Source organism: Pan paniscus, chromosome 12 (assembly GCF_029289425.2).
Source record: "Pan paniscus chromosome 12, NHGRI_mPanPan1-v2.0_pri, whole genome shotgun sequence".
Classification (NCBI taxonomy): domain Eukaryota; kingdom Metazoa; phylum Chordata; class Mammalia; order Primates; family Hominidae; genus Pan; species Pan paniscus.
This window is the reverse complement of record NC_073261.2, coordinates 16,321,887-16,339,045: the sequence shown is the minus strand read 5'-3', so window position 1 is coordinate 16,339,045 and position 17,159 is coordinate 16,321,887. Positions and strand designations below refer to the sequence as shown.

Here is a 17,159-nt window from a genome sequence, read left to right as displayed (position 1 = left end):
CTTTCTGAAGTTCGGGTGAAACTGATGATTTATCGGTGCTGCAGAGAGGAAGGCAAGGAAATGAGAAGAATAGATGATAAACTCCCGTGAGAGAAAAACGACAGTGAGAGGCGAGTGTGAGAGCCAAGTGGTACACATTCCCAGTCACTGTAGCTGACGGCCTGAAAATGACAAGGAAGGCAAGTGTCTGGAGAGGCAGCAAGGGATGGAGGCATGAGTGGAGTTGGGTAAAACCATCCAAAGGAGACTCGGAGCTTCAAGGAGTGTTTCAGAGGAAGCAACGCCCAACAGTACTGGCATTTGGAGTCTACAGTAAGGATCGAGAACAACCCCACTCCTCAGTATTACCCTCAGTGAACATCTATTCAGAATCTATTCAGTTTATTGAGCACCTCCTACACTTCGCCCTGCAGATTCAGCAGCATAACATCCAAGCCAGCCTAGACCCTGCCCTTGTAGAGCATACAGTCAAGTAGAGGATACAGACATTAAACATGGAGTGATTTAATGACAAGAGGAGAGAGCACCAACAAGGAAGACACAGAGGGGTCTGACTGAGCCAGGGCAATGGGAGTGGAGGAGGCTTCCCTGGAGAGGTCACATTTAAGAGGCACTTAATGAACATGGGGATCTTTGCTAGCAATGCAAGGCAAGAACAGTGTTCCAGCAGAGAAAAAGCATCTGGAAAAGCCTTGGGTATGAGGGACTCAGCTCATGACCACTGGACAGTAGGTCATGGTGGCTGGAACATAGGAAGAGAAGGGGAAGGGGGCTGGCCATGACCTTCCCCATGAAAGATGCCACACTGACCTCAGAGCAATGGGAACTCATTAAAGACACAATCAAATTTGAGCTTTTCAAAAACCACACCAGCTTCAGGGTACCGAATGGTTTGTCGTGTGCGTGAGAGAATGAAGGGAGACCAGTGTAAATTCTACTGAGGTTACCTCAGCGAAAAGTGGTTGGGGCTGGGTCTGGTGGGCACATGGGAGGTAGAAGTGAGTAGGTTCAAGGACACTTTAGAAGTTAGGATCAAGGGAACATGCTGAGAGACTGGATGTGAGGGGATACGGTGGGGAGGTGTCAACTCCCAGGAGGATGGTTGCAGCATGTCTGAGACAGAGCGCATTTGAGCTGGAAGGTCTGAGCACAGCATTGGGTATATTGAGTTTGAGATGCATGAGGCCACCAAGGAGGGAGCCAGGGCATGGAATCAGGCATCCTCTGCAAGTGGGTGCCCCATGGTAAGCAGAGGCACAGGGAAGAATGAAATTGAATAGAAAGAGAATATAGTGGCCGGGCGCGGTGGCTCACGTCTATAATCCCAACACTTTGGGAGGCTGAGCCGGGAGGATCACTTGAGATCAGGAGTTCGAGACCACCCTGGCCAATATGGCGAAACCCTGTCTCTACTAAAAAATACAAAAATTTGCCGGGCATGGTGGCTCATGCCTGTAGTCCCAGTTACTTGGGAGGCTGAGCCAGGAGACACTTGAACCCAGGAGGCGGAGGTTGCAGTGAGCCGATATCATGCCACTGCACTCCAGCCTGGGTGACAGAGCGAGATTCCGTCTTTAAAAAAAAAAGAATATAGCAAGAAATGAAGGAGACCAGCCCCAAGGATGTTCAGTGTCTGGTCAGGAGGTGGGAAAGGACTAAAAAGGGACAGCCAGGGAGGTGGGGAAACCAGCAGAGCCTGAGATCTCCAAGGCCAAGGACACTGGCCTGGGGCGTCGGGAATGACAAACACTAGGAGGTGCCCAGGGGATGTCACAGGATGGCCTCAGAGGGCTCGTCGCTGACCCCTCCACCCAGGGCGACAACGCCTAACCACCCCTGAAATAAACAAGCCAGCCAAGGGCCTGCATCCTCATGACATGCGCACTTCCCACACTTCCCAGTGCTTCTGTTTTATACCAATAAAAATGCACAACGAACACACACACAAACTATCACCTGCGCTTCTCGCAGGTCTCATAAGGAATTCATCCCACCCAAGATTTCCACTTCCTGAATAAATTAGGCATGTTTTCTTTGGTGGCTTTTGTTAAAAATCCTGAGTATTTATTCACTCATTTATTCACAAACTATTTATTGGGCACCTAATATGTGTCAGGTACCATTCTGAGCAATTAGAATACCTCAGTGAACAAAAGAGATAAAGGTATTTCCTACTGAGGACTTTATATTCCAGATCTGGAGGCAGAGACGGCATAGGAAAGGGTGATAAGCGCTATGGAGAAAGAAAAAACAGGATAAAGAGGACTAGAAGTGCCGGTCAGGAAGGAGTTAGGATTGCATTTTACACAGAGTGGTCAGGGAGAAAGAGACGTTGAGTAAAAATGGGGCTCATTTAATGTTGGACTTCTCCCTCTCACTACACAGGCGAAGCAAAAGAACAGAAAAGTCCAGAAGCACCTGGAAGATTCCATCCACAAGATTTATGGTGGACTCATCAACAAAACTGGGCACAAAACTCAGGAAGGGGGACCAGAAAGCTCTCCAAGATGCAAACCTGACTTTGCGACAAAACACGACAATGATGAAATAGGAAACCTGCACACAAAGTCTCCAAAGGTCAGGGGTTTAAGCGGCCTTAACCAAAGCTGGACAAACAACACACGATCAAGCAAAAACTCTACAAGTGGTGACAAGCCTCAAATCACAGAAACTTACCAAGTAAGCCAAACAGATGACAGCAAAAGCAGCCTCTGAGTCTCATCCAAATGCAGTGGTGAAGGGAGAGAGACCTGCTGCTCATAGCCAAAGCGGGCGCTGGCATGCAACAGAAAAGGAGAAAGCCCTTGGCTTCCTGCTCTCCTGGCTGTTTCTCATGGATATAAAAAGGGAGATTCTGCTTCCAAGGAGAAGCTGCCTCCTCTCCATGGATTTGTGTCTCCACATCAGTTCCACTTGGCCAACGTCAGAGCTGCCCTGTGTGGCCTGTTGAGCACCACAGGGAAAAGTAGTGATGCCCGAAGACTAGAGATGGAATGCAGCACCAGATCGCAAAGGGGAAGAAGCCGCACAACAATGAGTAGAAGGTGGAAGGAACTGGCTTCTGCACGATGCTGCTGAACGGCTGACTCACCCACCCTGGACCACCTCCCCTGTGTCTCCTGTTATGAGCAGGCCATTGACTGTTTAGTTGGGAGCTTTCCTTTCTTTTCTTTTCTTTTCTTTTCTTTTTGAGACAGAGTCTCACTCTGTCACCCAGGCTGGAGTGCAATGGTGTGATCTCGGCTCACTACAACCTCTGCCTCCCGGGTTCAAGCAATTCTCCTGCCTCAGCCTCCCAAGTAGCTGGGACTACAGACACACACCACCACAGCCAACTAAATTTTTTTGTATTTTTAGTAGAGACAAGGTTTCACCACGTTGGCCAGACTGGTCTCGAACTCCCGGCCTCAGGTGATCTGCCTGCCTCGGCCTTCCAAAGTGCTGAGATTATAGGTGAGAGCTACTGTGCCCAGCCAAGGAGGTTTTCCTAACCGTTAGATAGAAATGCACTGGTGGGGGTTATAGACAACAGAATCCCCTCTACCAGGTTTCAGGAGTGAACGATTTATTATAGGACAAAGATAGCATGCAGGAGGAGAGAGGTAGCTGAAGACGTGGGCCATGACAGAGAGATGGATGAGACTGTTGCTGAGTTTATTAAGAGGATCATCTCAAACATCCTCATGGCTGGGTGTGATGGCTCACTCCTGTAATCCCAGCACTTTGGGAGGCCAAGGCAGGAAGATCATTTGAGCCCAGGAGTTCAAGGCCAGCCTGGGCAACATAGTGAGACCCCATCTCTACAAAAAATAAAATTAGCCAGGCGTGGTGGCACATGCTGTAGACCCAGCTACTCAGGAGGCTGAGGTGAGAGGATCGATAGAGCCCGGAAGGTCGAGGTTGCAGTGAGCTGAGATCACACCACTGCACTCCAGGCTGAGTGACAGAACAAGACCCTGTCGAAAGAAAAGAAAAGAAAAGAAAGAAAGAAAGAAAGCAGGCAAGCAGGCAGGCAGGCAAGAAAGGCAAGAGAGGCAGAAAGAGAGAGAGACAGAGAGAAAGAGAGAGAGAGAAATAAAGAGAGAAAGAGAGAAAGAAAGAAAGAGAAAGGAAAGAAAGAGAGAGAAATAAAGAGAGAAAGAGAAAGAAAAAGAGAGAGAGAAAGAAAGGAAAGAAAGAAAGAAAGAAAGAGAAAAGAAAAGAGAGAAAGAGGATCCCCATGACGGAAATGACAACAATCCTAAAGCCTGGGATTTTTTGTCTGAAAATCAACTGCAGACTTTAAATTTCCGGCACAGAAAGGACTCTCTCGTTCAGCACTTGGTTCTGCTGTGTGAGAAGCATGCAAATCCCTATGACGCAGCCCTTTGAGACACAGTTTATACTCAATTTCATCAGCACAAGAAAGTTTGGGATGCTTTTCAGATGAGTAAAGGACCAGGTGAAGATGCTGACCTTTTTGATATGAAACAACTTAAAAATTCATTTAAGAAAATTCCTCAGGCCGGGCACGGTGGCTCATGCCTATAATCCCAACACTTCAGGAGGCAGAGGCAGGTGGATCACGAGGTCATGAGTTCAAGACCAGCCTGGCCAAGATGGTGAAACCCCGTCTCTACTAAAAAAATATAAAAATTAGCCAGGTGCAGTGGCAGGTACCTGTAATCCCAGCTACTCGGGAGGCTGAGGCAGAAGAATCACTTGAACCCAGGGGCAGAGGTTGCAGTGAGCTGAGATTACACCACTGCATTCCAGCCTGGGCAACAGAGTGAGACTCTGTCTCAGAAAAAAAAAAAAAAGAAAGAAAAGAAAAAAAAGAAAATTCTGCAGTAAGCGTTTACAAATGTGACAGCTTTAGAGACATTGAGGGGAATGCCGTCTGGATTAGAATTGCCTGGGGAACACAGCACACAAATCCAAGCCAGTACATACAAACCTACCACCTTTCTTTTTCTCTCCTTCCTTCCTGCCTGCCTGCCTGCCTTTTCCTTCCTTTCTCTTTCTTTTTTTCCCAGACTGCATGTGCCTTCACTTTTTCCTCCAAGCTGAGGTGCAATAGACCGCTTCTGGGTCAGGCACTGATAATTGCTGAGAAGCTGACATCTGGACTCCCAAGGCTATTGTTTTTAAACAGTATGATCAGATCTTTGAAGCTCACAACTCGACGACACCTCTACAGGAAAGAAGCCTTGGGCTGGATATAAATATGGATTCTAGAATTATTCATGAAAACATAGTAGAAAAAGGAAGAGTCCAAGGAATAACTCAAAAAGCTGTTGGGGACGATCCTCAACCACAACTAGAATTTGCACAATTGAAGCTTGAAAGGAAATTCAAAAGTGATTTAAATGGGACCATCTTGGCTGAGAAGGAAGAATCCCCTTCAGTGAGTAATAAAGTTCTCTTGCCCACGTCTTTTGGAAGCAATGAAATCCTTAACCCCCGCCAGCCTTGCAGATACACCGCTTTCTCCACCACTCACTTGCATATCCAGCAAGAGAATGAGTTATTTTTAAATTAGAGATACATGAGACGTGGGTGGTTTTGTATGCACAGGAGCTCCTTCACTGTATGGTACATGCATTTCAGTTCATGGCTAGCTATATGGCTTCTGTTTATACACTAGTACTTTAGAAGTTAACCCTTGGTATTGAAATTTCAGAAATGTTCATGTAATTTTTGGGACTGACTCATTCCTCCATGATATGCCTCCTCTCTCCCATATCTGCTAATTGTCACAGTTGCGAGCACTTGAGATGCAGGATATAGACGTGGCTGCACACTTGACCTTGAGTGCCTGCATGCTCTGAGGTCAAGCATACGGCGCAGTGCTGGAGACGGTGGGAGTCGTGTCCTGCGTCCTTTCTCCCACTCCTGTCCTCTTTGATCCTGGGGAGGTCTGGTTCCAATTGCTGCGTTTCCAGAGACTCATTCTTAAGTCTCGGATCACAGAAAGAAGCAACAAGAAACTATATCCAACTCAAAACTTTTTAGGAGAATCATAAAAGTGGTCCATTCCGAGGGTAGAGTTGGGTCTAAGTTATTGTTGCAAGAGGCTGCATATTCAGTCAATCGGTTGTGTAAAATAATGTTCTCTCTTTTTTTTTTTTTTTTTTTTGAGACGGAGTTTCACTCTTATTGCCCAGGCTGGAGTGCAATGGCGCGATCTCAGCTCACCACAACCTCCGCCTCCCAGGTTCAAGCGATTCTCCTGCCTCACCCTCCCTAGCAGCTGGAATTACAGGCATGCGCCACCACACCTGGCTAATTTTGTATTTTTAGTAGAGACAGGGTTTCTCCATGTTGGTCAGGCTGGTCTCAAACTTCCGACCTCAGGTGATCCGCCCTCCTCGGCCTCCCAAAGTGCTGGGATTACAGGCGTGAACCACCGCACCCAGCCAATAATGTTCTCATTGTTAATATGATACTTTTTATCATCTGTTTTTATCATATGTGTTACATTAAACTGATAAATAGCAATATTATAACAACTTGTGAATAGAGATAATGAAAAGCTGATCAAAGAAAAAAAAAAAAGATAACATACCAAATCGAATGCTGGAGAAAGAGACCCCCAGTGCCATACCATAGAACTAATGCAGTGAGGGGCAGCCACTCTGGCCCCATCTGGAGGCAGCTGAATCAGGACGCCTCTGCCACAGCTGTCAGCCCCTGCCCCTGCCCCTCCACCGCAATCTGCCCCAGCCATGGGAACTGTTTGGGATCAAAGCCTTGAGTGGGTGCCTATGATGCCTTGACCTAAATCATATGTTTGCACCTCAAAAGCAAGGACAGCTGTGAAATGGAATATTTGGAGACTCATTAGAAGGCAGGAGGTACACTGTGGGGAACTATCAAACTGTGAAGAGGGTGCTGAAAAGATTTGAGGAGCTACAAATGGCAGAGGTCCACCACAGCACACTCACTGACTCAGCCAACACATGAAAAAACAAAAGCGAGGTTAAGGTACGCCACCGGAGCGCTGCTGCAGGAGGAATGCGGCACACTGCATTCTTGCCTCCTTTGTTGGACAATGGGAGAAAACAATGCGTGGTACTAGAAAAATCAGAAAAGGATGTTGCTGTTCACTGACAAAGTGCTTTCCCCGAAGGGACCCCACCACGACAGCAGCCACATCCATGGGCCACAGCTTGGAAAGTGTCCAGGCCACGCCCTCTGGGGAAATCCTAGCACTCCTCTTGTCTGTCTCTCCCTCTCAGGGACCACAGCTCTGCGCTGTCTGATGGCAACAGTTTCGCTTTGTTGTTTCTTTCCTCATCTATTTTGTCCTGTGTTAATTATGTCAGGTGAAAGGATAAACGCCGTCCCTGCTACTCCATCTCATCTGGAAGCAGAAAAGCAGTGCAATGACCCTAAGAGTCACAGGGAGGATAAGGGCGGCTTTCGCCACCCCAGCCCAGCCACCTCTGACTCTACCTGGAACCTCTCCTGACCTGCCCCTAACTCTTCCCAAGGAGAGGCTTCCTCCCTCTCTGGTCCTCTCGCAGACCCCCGCTGCATTCTGAGCCACTCCTCTTCCCTCAGCTCCCACTCACCTCCCACATCCCCTCCATCCCCCTCACCACGGCCCCACTGCATTTTAGTGTCTGCTGTGGTTGACCCCAGATGTCTGCACCAGCCTGTCTCATCTGAACACGCTCCCCTCTCCAGCTGCCCATCCATCACTGCCCCCTTCATGCCATACTGAAGACAGTGCCTTGTTCATGTGGGTGACATTTATGTATCTGCATAGCGTGGGTTCTTTTTTCTGCTCTGATAAGGACCCAGCATGTAGAAATGGAATTCATTTCCCATACATAAACTCAGGCACTAACCAGACTGCATGGACCAATAAATGTAATTCAGAATTAGGAGCCGCAGGAGCACAGCCCTTCCTCACTTGACCATCCTATCACCAAAAGGCCCACCAAGGAGGAAGCCTTACCACACACTCAATCTCTCTAAGAGAGAAATGGCCCTAGATTAATCAACGAACCATACATACATTTAAGCTTCTTAATAAATTGTCCTATAAATTCCACGCATTATTTCTAATGAAAAAATTAAAATTCCTCATACTTATGTAACCATTTACCAAAACACTCTCCCATAAGTTATGGTGGTAATTCCTCAAAACCGCCATGAAATAGCTAAGCGACTGGCCTTTTTTACAACAGACATAAATAAATTCCAATGTATTAACAATTTAAGATGGTGACTGATATGGTTTTGCTCTATCTCCACCCAAATCTCATCTTGAATTGTTGCTCCCACAATCCCCACATGTCATGGGAGGGACCCAGGGGAGGTAATTGAACCATGGGAGTGGGTTTTTCCCGTGCTGTTCTCGTGATAGTGAATAAGTCTCACGAGACTGGATGGTTTTATAAAGGGCAGTTCCCCTGCACACACCATATAAGACGTGCCTTTGCTTCTTCGCCTTCAGCCATGATTGTGAGGGCTCCCCAGCCATGTGGAATTGTGAGTCTATTAAAACACCTTTATAAATTACCCAGTCTCGGGTGTGTCCTTAGAGCAGCGTGAGAACGGACTAATCACAGTAATTGTTAAGCACAAGTCCCTTAAGCATGTATGTCCTTTGATGTGGCGTGCACGTTCAGCATCATTTCTGCCCTGTGGCAAGGACGCTCGCATTTTGCTCTTTAGACCTTCTCCCACTAGAGGGCGCGCTAAGCCAACCTAGGCCGGTTCACAGCCATGAACACCCCACCCGGCCTAAGCTGTCACAGAGACAAGCCTTTGTGGTCTAGAAGTCCCCACACAGCCTGCCTGCTGCAGACATTCCTCAGCTTCCTTTGAGGAAGAAGAGGTAGCCATTTCCAGAGGAGGAAACAAGAAAGAACGGAAGACTCTCTTAGCCCAGAATTCTCTTTCTCAGACCCATTCTGCCATAACTCAAATGCCACATGGCCCCCAGTAGCCCACACCTCCCACTGCAATGGTCCACGCATCCCAGTTCAAGGATCCATGCCTCCCAGGGCAATAACCTGCACCTCCCAGTGCTATGGTCCGCACCTCCCAGGGCAATAGTCCGCACCTCCCAGTGCAGTGGCCACACTTCCCAGTGCAGTGGTCCACACCTCCCAGGGCAATGAGCTGCACCTCCCAGTGCAATGGTCCATGCTTCCTCATGCAATGGTCCACACCTCCCATTGCAATGATCCACACCTCCCAGGGCAATGAGCTGCACCTCCCAGCCAATGGTCCACATCTCCCAGTGCAGTGAGCCATGGTTCCCACCAATGGTCCATGCTTCCCAGTGCCATTGAGCCGTACCTCCCAGTCCCAATGCTCAATAACTCCCAGTCCTAATGGGCCATGCCTTCCAGTACCAATGGGCCATACCTCCCAGTGCCAATGGCCCATGCCTCCCAATGCCAATGAGTCACACCTCCCAATGCCAAAATCAGCCACACCTCTGTGTGAGTTCCCTCTCACATTGAGTCTGGACATTACCATGTTTTTCCTTTTCCATCCATTTACTTTCAATGTATCTGTGTCATATTTAAAGTGTATCTCTGTAAATACTGTATGGTTTGGTCTTGCTTTTTTATCCAGTCTGGCAATCTCTGTCTTGAATTCATATCATACCACTTTACATCTAATGTAAGAAACTCTGGTAGCCCAACCCCAGCCTCTTGCATTGCTATAATTAAAGGATTCTTACCTTTTCTTCATGTTTGGAAGCTGGGGAGTGGCTACTGTTTCAGACAGTTTGGATTCACCTTTAGGTTCACCTTCTGCAGGGCTCCAGAACCCAAGCCTCACAGAGATGTGTAAGGCTGTCTGTATTCTCCCTGCTACCAACCCCTTCTCCAATGCCACTTTCCCAGCAAAATTCCAGGTAAGGAAGAGAGTTGTTGGGCTGAGAGATGGATATTTGCATTCGGAATTCCTCCAGAGCCAAATGTTGCCCCTGACGCAGGATGCTCCTCCTTAACCCTGCAAAGCCTCCTGCCTGTAGGCAGCTGCTACTTTTCCCACCTGAACTCATTCAGGCACTTGCCCCAGAGAGCTCCAGGGTCTCTGCTCATCTAGAGGGTGTGTCCTCTGCAATTCAGTTCATCAGAGCTTCCTTACATCTTCCAATCTTTGAAAGCCCCATGAACGTATGATTCTTATGTGGTTCATTCTTGTCATCACCACAGGAGGAAAGTCTTCATGTCTTTCTACATCCTAACGAGAAGCAGGTGACCTAATCTTGTTTAAGCCATTGATATTTGTGCTTTTGTTATATACAGAAAAGCTTAATTTCCGGGTTCATAATGTAGAAAAGCCAAGCACAACTTATATTGAAGCAGCTGCTGACCATTTGTGGTCAGATGTGATTATCCAGCCATCACAATGTTTAAAAATTTGAATTTGAAAACATTCATATTGAATTCAAGATCTCCAGTTTATTGACAATGCCCCATAGTTTCTATTATTATTTATCCACTAACTCCTTATATTTACATTTTCTTCTGGCCCTTACTGACATTTGAGTGTGAGACATTTCATACCATCAATGAAAACTGAGAAATTCTGTGCATTTTACCTAGTAATCATGTCCACTTTACACTAAAATACATACATGAGGGTAATTTATCTGCTTTCTACCCAGATATTTTGCATCTCATCGCAAAGTTCCCATAACTGCATTCATTTTTTTGCACCCCAATTTCTACTAAGAAAACCATTCTCTATGAAAGTCAGATGCTACAGTTCACTAATGCAGGATAATCTCATCTACCTGCCCCAGCAGGTGGGTCCTATAGTTTACCTTTAGAGATGAGAACAAACTTGAAACAACATAAAGCATCTTGCAACTCTGGCTAATTTTTTTCTCCTCCTTATACTCACAAAAGCTTTCTAGTTCACGGTATTTCTTCTGTCCTTGGCACGTGACAAAGACTTGAGGCCAAAGTCTGCATGTGATGTCAGCCTCCGTGAAAGACTCATATCTCTTCTGCTCTCCATCAATAGGGGAGGGGGCACAGAGGTATCTGGGGAGTGTCTGGCGTTTAGCATCTTTGTACAGAGCCAGTCTCAGTGGATGTAGCCTCAGGACTGTGCAGAGAAAATCACCTGGATTATTCAGAAGGGCATTAAGGACAGCAGTGGAAACCAATGGTGCCTACATAAGTCAGATTCTCCCTCTTGTAACTCCAGAATAGGACCAAATCTCCCCTCACTCACTCAAAGCCCAAACAATAGCTCATGGAGAAAAGAACAACCAACTCTTACACAATTGGGAAAAAACAGGTTCTCTATGCACACAAGAGACTATTAAGCAGAAGCCACATTAGACTGTCCATTTCCTCTTTGCACCAGGGAAGTGAGTAGGGCAGTCGGCAGAGGAAGAAAGTACAAAATAGCAAAATGCTTTGCTTTGCTTTTAAAAACTTTTTTCTTTTGAATTCATTGTAGACTGACACATACAGTTATAAGAAATACTAGAGAGACTCCCATACACCCTTCACCCAGTTTCCCCAATGGTGAAAACTTGCAGGACTATATAGTACAATATCACCAGCAGGGGAGGGTCACTGAAGTCTCTGGGTAGTGTCTGGCCTCAACCACAAAATTGCCATTGATACCATCCTTTCGTCTATTGATATTTCACCACTTTTACATGCACTCCAGTATGTGTGTGTGTCTATGCAGTTTTATTATGTGTAGATTTGTATGACCACCACCACCACAGATAACACAGTACAAGGAATCCTCATGCTATTTCTTTCATAGCCACAGCCATCCCTCTCCCTACCCTCTTCCCTAAACTGGCAGCTACAAATCTGTTCTCGACCTCCATAAATTTGTCACTTCAATAATGCTATATAAATGGAATCATGCAGCATATAACCCTCAAAGATTTTTTTACTCAGAATAATTCCCTTGAGATCCACCCAAGTCGTTTCTTTTTTTGCTGATCAGTATTCCATGCTTTCTTAAAATAAAAGAGAGAGGGATGTCTTATATTCTCTTAGAATTCCAAGGATTGTCAGAACGTTATTAATGTTATTCTCTATTCCCATAACTTTTAGGTATAATAGTGAACAAATAAAAGAGAAAAGAAGTGTACATGAAGTTATCACATACTCTCAGGTTGCATTTTTCTTCCTAATTTTTTGGTGCCTTATTTTTTATATAAATGCAGCTTTCAGGGTAAACACTCCCTCTGTTGAAGAAAGTTTGCTAACAGTAATGGCCTCTAGACACTCAAAATTTAATGGCAAAATAAAATTACTCTCTTGAACCTCTGGTTATGGACAAGATGGAGTAGATAAATTTCTCTCTATTCCTCCTTCTAAGTGCTGCGAAAACACTGGACGTTATATATGAAGCATGAAAGACTTTGAAATATGGAAAGAAGACAAACTGAATAAGGATCCCAGGACATAAGAAATGAATGACATGGTTATAAGTTCTCTGATTGGCTTCTTTTTTTTAGACAGTCTCACTCACTCCATCATCCAGGCTGGAGCACAGCAGTGGTGTGATCTCAGCTCACTCCAATCTCCAGCTCCTGAATTCAAGCGATTCTCCTGCCTCAGCCTCCCGAATAGCTGAGATTACAGGTGCCTGCCACCATGCCTAGCTAATGTTTGTATCTATAGTAGAGATGGGGTTTCACCATGTTGGCCAGGCTGGTCTTGAACTCCTGACCTCAAGTGATCAGCCCACCTTGGCCTCCCAAAGTGCTGGGATTACAGGTGTGAGCCATTGTGCCTGGCCTCTTTTTGGCTTCTTATGTCTCAAACTGGGTGCCAGAGAAGCAGCAACCTAGAAATACCAACAGGCACAGCCAAAAAAAAAAAAAGGCCCCAAGAAAAGCTTCCCCAGCCAAAGGACCAGAAAAAAAGTCAGCCTAATAAGGCAGAAAACTTCTGTCTACAACATAAGCACCCCCAGCCAAACACCATGAAAAAAATGTGACTCCAGCCCCACACTTGTTAGCAAAGGCTGAGTGGAGAATCTAGACTTGCACCCTCTCCTGGCTGCAACAAAGCACCCTACCCATCCCATGCCAGCCAGAATGGTGTTGGACAAAACCAGATGAGATCCAGGAATTTCATTCATGCCTGGCATTAATGAAGCATGCCCTTCCCCCTCAGTAGTGTTGGTGAAAGTTACATGGAAATCTTAAGACTCTGACCTCTACCTAGCAGTAACAAGGAACCCCTTCCCAGCATAGGTGTCAATGGTGCCAAATGGGTAACCTGGACTTCCACTCCCATCTGGCACTAAGAAGGCAATGCCCTTTTCCCCTCTGCCAACACAATGTCAAAGAACACTCGCTAAAATAGAAAAGCTTCAGTGAGCAATTATGAAAATGCTTGAAACAAATGAAAGAATAAAAACGTCTCAGCAAAAAAGATATTGAAAAGGACCACATAGAAATTTTAGAATTGAAAAAAATACAATAAACAAAATAAATATTTTAGCAATATGGCTGAAGAGCAGAAACAAGAGAATAGAGAAAAGAATCAATGGACTTCAATATAGAAAAATAGAAGGTACCCAATCTGAGCCAGAAAAAGAATATATACTAAGGCAGGGGGAAAGAGCTTCAGGGGTCCATGGGACTATTTTTAAAAGGTCTAGCATTTGCATGATCAAAAACCAAGAAAAAGAGGAGAAAGAGTATGGGGCTTAAAAAGTATTCAAAGAAACAACAGTTGAAAAATGACAAATTTGACAAAAAGCTACAGATTCGAGTAGCTGAGCAAATTCCAAACCCCAAACTCAAAAGAATCCGTGCTAAGACATATTATAATCACAATTCTGAAACGAAAGGAAGAAATCTTGAAAACATTGAAATGACATTTTACCTATAAGAGGAAAACAATTCAAATGACAATGTGTTTCTCATCAGAAACAAGAGACTAGAGGAGGTGACAGATTTTTTTCAAGTAATGAAAGAAAAGACCTGTCAACCCCTAATTCTATATCTAGCACAAATATCCCTTAGGAATGCAGGGAAAATCAACATATTGTCAAATAAAGGAAAACAAACAGGATTTATTGCCAACAGACCTACCCTAAAAGAATAACTAAGGAAATTTCTTGAGATGGATAGGAAATGATGATAGAAAGAATCTTCTAATAGCAGAAAGGAAGAAAGGACAAAAAGAGAAAAAATATGGGTAAATATATGCTACACTTAGCTTCCCAAGTTTTCTAAACTATGATGGTTGATGCAAAAATTATAACATTGTCTAATATACTTCTCGAGATATAGAAAGAAACTATTTAAGATAATTATATTATCAATGTGATAGGGTAAAGTTATCTAAAGGGAGATGAAGTTTCTACACTTTATTCGAACTGATAAAACATCAACTCAAATAGACTTTCCTGAGTTACATGTACAGGATGTAGCACCTAGAGCAACCACTAAAAAATTGATACAAGGAAATACACTCAAAAAACACTATAAGTCAAAATGGAATTATAAAATATTTTCAAGCAATCCACAGGAAAGCAAGGAAGATAAAACAGAGAAAAAAAAGAGATAAACACACAAATAAGCACAGATAGATAAAATGGCAGACTCAGCCTTAATATATCATACTTATATTAAATGTAAATTGTCTAAATAGACCTATTAAAAAACAGAAACTGGCAGAGTGGATTAAAAATCATGACCCAACTATATGCTATCCATATGAAATTAACTTCAAATATAAGAATATAAGTAAGTTGAACATATATGGATGAGAAAAATATACACCATGTTACCATGTAAGCATCAGTCAAAACAAAGGAGGAGTTGCTATATTAATATCAGATAAAGCAGACTTCAGAGAAAAAAGATTATCAGAGACATAAAGGGATATTACATAATGATAAGAGTCAATCTACCAGGAAGACATAGCAATCTTAAATGTACATGCATCAAATAACACAGCTGCAAAATATGTAAAGCAAAAACTGATAGAACCAAAAGGAGAAAGAGAGAAATCACATTATAGTTGGAAATTTCAACACTCTCTCTCAACAACTGATAGAACAACTAGGCAAAACCACCAAATAAAGAAATAAAAAATGATAATAAAAAAGAACAACTAGGCAGAAAATCAGCAAGGATTTTGAAGAACACAAAAACAGTGTCAATGAAAAGAATATAATTGAGATTTGTAGAACTTTGCCCCAGTGACATCAGACAGCACACATTATCTTTTCAAATGTCCACAAAACATTTATCAAGATAGACCATATCCAGGGCCATAAAACAAATCTCAACAAAATTAAAATTGAAATCATACAGAGTATATTTTCATACCATAATGGAATCAAACTAGAAATCAATAACAGAAAGACATATGAAAAATCTTCAAACACTTTAAAACTATACAACACAATTATAAGTAATCCATGGGTCAAAAAGAAAGTTCTCAATTTCTCAGAAAATTTTTAAAATACATAGAACTGAATGAAAATGAAACTATCACATAAAATTTGTGAAATGTACCTAAAGCAGTGCTAAGAGGAAAATTCACAGCATTAAATACTTACGTAAGAAAAGAAGTCTCAAATCAATAATCTAAGTTTCCACCTTTAAAAATTAGAAAAAGATCAAAATAAAACCAAAACAGGCCAGGCAAGGTGCCTCACACCTATAATCCCAGTGATTTGGGAGGCAGAACTGGGACAATTGCTTGAGTCCAGGAGTTTGGGATCAGACTGGGCAACATAGCAAGACTCCATCTCTACAAAAAATAAAGAACATTAGCCAGGTGTGGCAGCATGCACCTGTAGTCCTAGCTACTCAGGAGGATGAGGTGGGAGGATTGCTTCAGTCCAGGAGTTCAAGGTTACAGGGAGCTATAATCATGCACTCCAGCCTGCATGACAGAGCAAACCTTGTCTCTAAAATAAATAAATATAAGAAAACCAAAACAGAAAGAAGGAAATAGTAAAGAGCAGAAACTAATATAATTGAAACCAGAAACACAGTAGAGAATCAATGAAACAAAGAGTTGATTATTTTAAAAGATTAATAAAATAAACCTCTAGCAAATCTAACAAAGAAAACAAAGACACAAATTATCAATATCATGAATGAAAGAGGGGATATAGATATTTAAAACATTAAATGATAATAAGGGAATACTATAAACAACTCTACAAACAAATTTGTCAACTTAGATATATGAACTACTTCTTTGAAACTTACAAACTGCCACAACTCACTCAAGATGAAATAGATAATTTAAGAAATTGAATTTGTAATTGTAAAACTCACATAAAAGAAATCTCTAGATTCAGATAACTTCCCTCGAGAATTCTAACAAATGTTTTTAAAAGTTTAAACACCAATTTTATAAAATCTCTTACAAAAAAAAAAAGTCAGGGAATACTTCCTAATTTATTTTATGAAACTAATATTACCCTCATACCAAAACCAGATAAAAACAGTATTTTAAAAATTACAGACCAATATTTGTCATGAAGATATATATAAAAATCTTTAACAAAATGTCAACAAATAAAATTCAGCAATATATATTTTTTCTTAACCATGACTAAGTTATTCCAGGGATATAAGGCTGACTCAAAATTTGAAAAGCAATCAGTGTAATTCACCATATCAACAGACTAAGGAGGAAAAATTACATGATCATATTAACTGATGGGGAAAAAAAAGCATTTGACAAGTTCTTTTATGCATAAATGAACATTCTTATCTCTTTTCTGCTGAAGAAAAGAGGAAACTTACCAATGAAATTGATGCCCCATTCTTTAAATTAATATTATAATGCCTTAATTCAGGTCACTAAATAACCAACCCCTCTCAAGAAGTATAATAGAAAATATTATATAAGTGTTCCCAAAATACCTGCAATAATACCAAGTTCTTTCTCAAAGCCAAAACTGTGATAATTCTACTTTGGAAATTGTCCAAGTATTTGGATAAGTAAATATCCAAGTATTTCCTTTAATTGCCCAGCTGAGATTTGGTAATGATGATGTGAGAGAGCAAGTTTACTCTTCTCCCGTATATGGAAGAAAGTGACCATGTAGTGTATAAAGCTCTTTGGGAGAAAGGATTATAGCAGACTTCTCTCATTAAGAACTCTAGCCAGGCCATAGCTAAGTGGAAAGGCAAGACAGAGGATGCACAAGACAAAGTATCACTCCTTGAGCTGGGC

At 42.9% G+C, this 17,159-nt stretch overlaps 1 pseudogene; it reads left to right on the top strand.

The window, feature by feature from the left end:
• Window positions 1-623: 623 nt before the first annotated feature.
• On the top strand, window positions 624-7,549 carry LOC129397213 (centromere protein N-like; annotated as a pseudogene).
• Window positions 7,550-17,159: the final 9,610 nt, after the last annotated feature.